This window comes from Bubalus kerabau, chromosome 5 (genome assembly GCF_029407905.1).
Source record: "Bubalus kerabau isolate K-KA32 ecotype Philippines breed swamp buffalo chromosome 5, PCC_UOA_SB_1v2, whole genome shotgun sequence".
Taxonomy (NCBI): Eukaryota; Metazoa; Chordata; class Mammalia; order Artiodactyla; family Bovidae; genus Bubalus; species Bubalus kerabau.
This window is the reverse complement of record NC_073628.1, coordinates 133,600,608-133,606,607: the sequence shown is the minus strand read 5'-3', so window position 1 is coordinate 133,606,607 and position 6,000 is coordinate 133,600,608. Positions and strand designations below refer to the sequence as shown.

General features: G+C 47.3%; 2 long non-coding RNA genes across 3 annotated transcripts in view; one reads left to right on the top strand and one right to left on the bottom strand.

Moving 5' to 3' along the window:
• Positions 1 to 206: 206 nt before the first annotated feature.
• LOC129653451 (uncharacterized) lies at positions 207 to 1,239 on the bottom strand. Its single transcript, XR_008715136.1, has 2 exons — positions 958 to 1,239; positions 207 to 625 (listed from the first exon to the last, which is right to left on the bottom strand). It is a non-coding gene; the product is annotated as an uncharacterized LOC129653451 (long non-coding RNA).
• Positions 1,240 to 1,287: 48 nt separating this feature from the next.
• The window catches only part of LOC129653453 (uncharacterized), an 81,787-nt gene continuing 77,074 nt past the window's right edge, over positions 1,288 to 6,000 (top strand). The window contains exon 1 of one of the 2 annotated variants that reach the window (XR_008715138.1): positions 1,288 to 1,418. This is a non-coding gene — a long non-coding RNA (uncharacterized LOC129653453). The remainder of the gene's footprint in view (positions 1,419 to 6,000) is intronic. The other variant, XR_008715139.1, reaches the window with a different exon arrangement.

Sequence of the window (6,000 nt, the reverse complement as noted above, 5' to 3'; positions counted from 1 at the left end):
GCCCCCTGCTCCCTGCTCTCTCCCAGCGGCTGGGCAGCAGGGAGCCCAGCCTGCCGTCCAGACACCACCGCTGCCGCACTGGGTTGCTCCAGGTGATAGTCATCAGCCTGTTTATCATCAAAGTGATACCGACCAGGTTCTTGGCTCTCTCCCATCAGTAGAAACTGACTAGAGCCCAGACAAGAAATCCAGGCCGTGCTTTATGGGGGCCCTGCAGCAGCAGCGTGGAGCGGGGTGGGGGGCAAGAACAAACAACAGGTTCCCTTGCTTGCTCTCTCCCTGGTAGGGGAGCGAGGTGATCTCATTTCTAACATGGGGTGATGGCTGGCGGGGGTGTCCAGGGGTCCAGTCACAGGGTGGTTTAGGTGGTTCCCCCCTCTCCCCCGCCGGTGGTGTTGAGTGCGGGGGGCATGCGCAGTTCCAACTGCCTGTTTTTGCCCCAGACTCTCCAGAAGTGGCAGTTGGGTTTTTTTCTGTCTTGGTATCTTTTGGTCCAGAATTTCCCCCAGCTGCACATGCTCGCAGTATTTTTAGTCCCATGTAGTTTCTTTGTATCTTGTTGCTGGAGGAGAGGTGTGTCCAGGTGCAAGCCGCCTGCAAAGGGTTGCGGGTTCCAGCTCCTAGCCTGTCTCAAAAAGTAGGGTACTTTACTTGAGGGATTAAAGCGTTAACCTCTATCCTACCAGCCATATTACACAGGGAAGAGGAAATAAGCAGTGTTCATCTGAAACCCCCTACCCCCTGAAAAAAGAAGAAAAGTGAGTAACTTGAGCATCTCTCGCTGGGGCTGGGAGAGTGCGATTTACTCGGGGAGCTCTGGCTTGGTGACCCGGGCTCTGCCACGAAGCAGGGGGTTGCCTTTGGTGACGCTCTCTCAGAACTCCAAAACTTGGACTTTTTTCAACTTGAGACTTTTGTTTATCCTGTCATGTCAGTAGGTTCCCCCAGACTGCTTACTGTCACGTCCTGTAAAGTGGTGGTCCTCAAAATATGGCCCGTAAGCCACTAGCAAGAGCATCAGGGGAGTGCAGGGTGTTTGCAGGCTCAGTCGTATCCAACTTTTTGCGACCCCATGGACTGTAGCCTGCCAGGTTCCTCTGTCCATGGGATTTCCCAGGCAGGAATACTGGAGTGGGTTGCCAAGGCCTCCTCCACGGCATCTTCCCGACACAAGGATTGAACCCACATCTCCTGCATTGGCAGGCAGATTCTTTACCATCTGAACCACCTGGGAAGCCAGGGGCACCAGGAGCTTCTTTTAAAGGTAGATTATCAAGGGCCGGCCCAGGCCTTCTAAATCTGCAGCTCCGAGGAGGAGGGACCTGTGGCCCGCGTTTTCCCAGCTCTCCTCACGGGGCAGCGCTGGCTGAAGTCTGAGGACTCTGGCCCTGGGAGCTTGGACCCCCACAAGCCTGTAGGTCTGTCCGCTGCTGGTTGTCTTGATGTGTGTTAGTCACTCAGTCGTGTCCGACTCTTTGCCACCCCATCGACTATAGCCCTCCAGGCTCCTTTGTCCATGGACTTTTCCAGGCAAGGATACTGGAGCGGGTTCCTTCTCCAGGCGATCTTCCCAACCCAGGGATTGAACCCAGGTCTCCTGCATTGCGGACAGATGCTTTACCATCTGAGCTACTAGGGGAGCCTGTTGTCTTGATAGTGATGAAGTTAGATCTGTCTGCATCTTTGCTTGCTCTGATTATGATTTGGGACACTCGGTAATCTTTCAGGGACGTTGAAAGGAGGGCCACCACATCCTTTGTGTGCAGAGTGTGGGCCAGGTATTATGTTAGAGGCCTTATATCCATTGTCTCATGGGTCCCCAGCCTCCAGGCCACAGACTGGTAACTCCCGTTAGATCAGGGGTGGTGTTAGGTTAGAGATCATACCATAAATGTAATGAGCTTGAAACATCTCCAAACCACCCCCTCCATGCCCCAACCCGGTCCTGGAAAAACTGCCTTGCATGAAGCCGGTCCCTGGTGCTAAACAGGTTGGGAACCCCTGCATTACCCTATTCAGTGCCCACAGCAACCCTGTATGGTGCTGTTATCCCCCCTCCCACTTTATAAATAACCTGAAACTCAGAGATGTCTAGTGAGTTGTCTAAGCTCACACAGCTCCAAAGCGACAGAGCAGAGATGGAAGGCCAGACACATAGAACACAATTTGGCTCTTCTGCTAGAAGCTCCATGAAGTTGGAAGGACCGAAGCCTGGAGGGGTCTGGGGAGAGCTGAGCCAGGTTTCTGCAGCTGGTCGGGGCTAGGGAGCCGCAGGTGAGAGGGCGGCCATCAGGGGCTCCACGTCTGGTCCAGTCGGGGAGGAAGGGACTGCCGGGCACACGCTTCTCACAGCCAAGTTTAAGCAGTTTAAATGAAGCAAGGAATTCAATTAGAGACGGTCGAGGGGACCAGGCACGTATCATCCGCGTCCGTCCCGAAAAGAGAAGAAAATATTTAGTTTTGCAGGCTGTGACCACTCCGCCACTGTGCCACGATGTGGCCTCACGGAAGAGCAAAAGAATACAATGAATACCTTCGAGAGATGAATTTCCCCAGGAAAAAAATAAATAAAACAAAGGAAGATCCTCTGATTACATTTAAATATTTCCTTGCCAGTGCTTGGGGGAATTCTAGCATTCCGCGCTTGCAGAGGAAAGCTTTTGTGCCTGGGAACAAGGTGATTGGGGCACCATGCCTGGGAGGACGGGGAGGGGGAGGAAGGGGCTAGTTCCATAGCTGCACAGGTGCTGCGTGTTTGGCGTGAGTGATGGCCTTACAAATGACCCTGGCATGGAGCAGAGGAAACCCAAGGAGAAGATTAATTGAATTACAGCTACAGTATGTGTGCATTTTATTTCTGCGGTGGAGTCGAAATGGATTGCAGGGCAGGCTCACCAGCTGGGGTAAGGTCACAGCATTGAGGAAATGGGAGGGATATGGATGAACAATTTTCCGGATGGAGAACAAGCTTCAGGTTGTTCGCTCTTGGGTGAAGTGTTTTTGGGGTTTGGATGGGCTCAGTTTATACTTTTTCTAAGAGCAACCTGATAGTTTTTCATGCCGGGATATGACTGGAATCTGAAGAGTTCCCTTTAAGACAATAGAAGGTAAAAAAATACTTGCTTCATAATACAATTCCTCACTTTCTGAGATAATTGATTATAGGAGTGTTTTTTCCTGTTGGGCACTGACAATTTTTTATATGAAAAATGAATATTCAAATATCTCTGCTATAGCAGTGTATATTGCCAAAAATATTTTGTGGATAGCCCTATGGTAAATGCAAATTTTTCTAATATCATCAATATGGTTTCATGTTTCTTTGGAATATTAATCAAATTAAGTGATGTGATTAAGCTCATACCAAAATAATTGCCTAATCTCTCAAAAGCATGTGTTTGTTTTGGTGATAAAAAGTTGAGGTTATCCAAGTTGTTCAATCTCTTGTTTAACTATTTATTCAACTATCTATTTAATTCCGTTATGTAATATCTTGTGTCCAGGCTTGCTTGTGTCTTGTTTTGGTTTTTGAATTAAGTGTTTTAATGTTTTCGTCAATGTCCCTTTGGATAACATGGCCGAAAGCAGTTATTTCAGAAATACCAAGTATTTCAAGGGTTAGCAAACATGGTTCTCGCCCTGAAAACGTATGCTACACGTCTTAAAATGCAAAGAGAGCTGCTATGGGGTCCACCCAAGAAATAGATATAGTACAATCAAAAAATGCCATGCGGGAGACTCGGGTTCCATCCCTGGGTCAAGAAGATCCCCTGGAGCAAGAAATGGTAATGCCTGGGGAATCCCATGGACAGATGAGCCTGGCAGTCCATGGGGTTGAAGTCGGACACAGCCTAGCAACTAAACAATAAGCAGCAACGACAATGAGCAACAACATCGTTTTAAAAAAAACACAAACTTCTTTCTTTTTCTTTTTTATATGATTTTTAAAGGTTACACTCCATTTTCAGTTATTATCCCCCATGTTGTACAATACATCCTGAGCCTGTCTTACCCCGAAAGCTTGTACCTCTCACTCCCCTCCCCTTTATATTGCCCCTCCCCACGCGTAACCACTGGTTTGTTCTCTGTGAGTCTGCTTCTTTGTGTTATGTTCACTAGTTTTTAGATTGTAGTTTTTAGATTCCACATACACATGATATCATACAGTATTTGTTTTTCTGTCTGGCTTATTTCACTTACCATAATACCTCCAAGTCCATCCACGTTGCTGCAAATGGTAACATTCTTTTTTTTTTGGCAGAGTAATACCCCACTGTGTGTGTATATATATGTGTGTGTATACATGTACACACCCCCCGCACGTCCTCATTGTGCACTCGGGTCGCTCATGTCTTGGCCATTGTGACTGGTGCTGCTGTTCACATTCGTGCTCTGGTTTTTTTTGGATATACGCCCAGGAGAAAACCGTTGGATCATGTTTTTTTTTGTTTTTTTTTTTTTTTTTTTTTTTTTTTTGAGAAAACACCATATTGTTTTCCACAGAGGCTGCACCGCTTTATGTTCCCATAAAGATCACAAACTTTCAAAAACAGACCTGAATTCAAATCCAGGCTTCCTGTCTTGCCATGGTCAGATGAGTGAGTGAGCCACTTAAATTCTGAGACTCATTTTCTTCATCTATGAAACTAAGGCCGTTACAGTGTCTTACAGGTTTGCGGTGGGAAGGAAATAAGGTCTGGTATCGGCACCTAGAACCCTCCTTGCACACAGCCGGCCTGTTGTTCAACAGATGCCAGTGCCCTGACTTCTTTTCCTGCTCTAAAAACTGTTTAAGAGAAAATAGGGTATACTGGCAAGACCGGGGGCTGGGCCTAATTCTTCCTTTTATCTGGAGTGTAGTTGATTACAATGCTGTGTTAGTTCCAGGTGTACAGCAGTGATTCCGTTGTACATATATTGTTGTTTAGTTTCTAGGTTGTGTTCAACTCTTTTGGAACCCCCTAGACTGTAGTCCACTAGGCTCCTTCCTCCATCTATGGGAATGCCAGTAAGAATACTGCAGTGGGTTGCCATGCCGTCCTCCAGGAGATCTCGACCCAGGGATCAAACCTGCATCTCTTATGTCTCCTGCTTTGGGAGGCGAGTTCTTTACCACTAGCGCCACCTGGGAAGCCCATGTGTGTATATATATATATATATATATATATATATATATATACACACACACGCACATATTTCAGATTCTTTTCCCTTATAGATTATTACAAAGCATTGAATATAATTCCCAATGCTGTGTAGTAGGTCCTTGTTGATTGTTTTGTATATGTGTGTGTGTGCCTTCTTAGTTGCTCGGTCGTGTCCGACTCTTGCGACCCCATAGACTGCAGCCTGCCAGGCTTCTCTATCCATGGGATTCTCCAGGCAAGAATCCTGGAGTGGGTTGCCATTTCCTTCTCCGTGTTTTATATATAATAGTGTGCATATGTTAGTCCCCAACTCCTGATTTACCCCTCCTCCCTTTCCCCTTCGGGAGCCATACATTTGTTTTCTGTGTCTGTGGGCTGGGTCCAGTCTTAGCCAAGTCATTTGAACCTGGGTGAGACATGGCTCGTGTTTGTCTAAAACCTCCTCAATCTGCCTCCTGAGGGTCATCCTTGCCTCAGGTTCTGCCCCTTTCCATCCTTGCCGACACCCTTCAGGAATCTGAGCTGTGTGGGGTGACTGGTTGGTGGCTCCATCAGTGCCTGCCCGTGTTGCTGTGTGTTTATGTAAACTCATGGAGTGTGCATTTCATTGTGACTTAAATGACCCACCTTCAGGGATCACAGAAAGACGTGTGTCTGCCCTGCTGTTTAACAGGGTGACTGTGAGAAGCTAATAAAATAAGTGGAAGCCACTTACCAAGTGGAAGATGCTAGACAGATGTTCATTAAATCTTTGTGCCTTTATCCCTACAGCCCTGAATGCTTCGTCTACAAAAGGCTTAAATCACCTCGCGTGCCTGACTTCACACCCCTCTAAAGTAAAGGGCTAACTGCT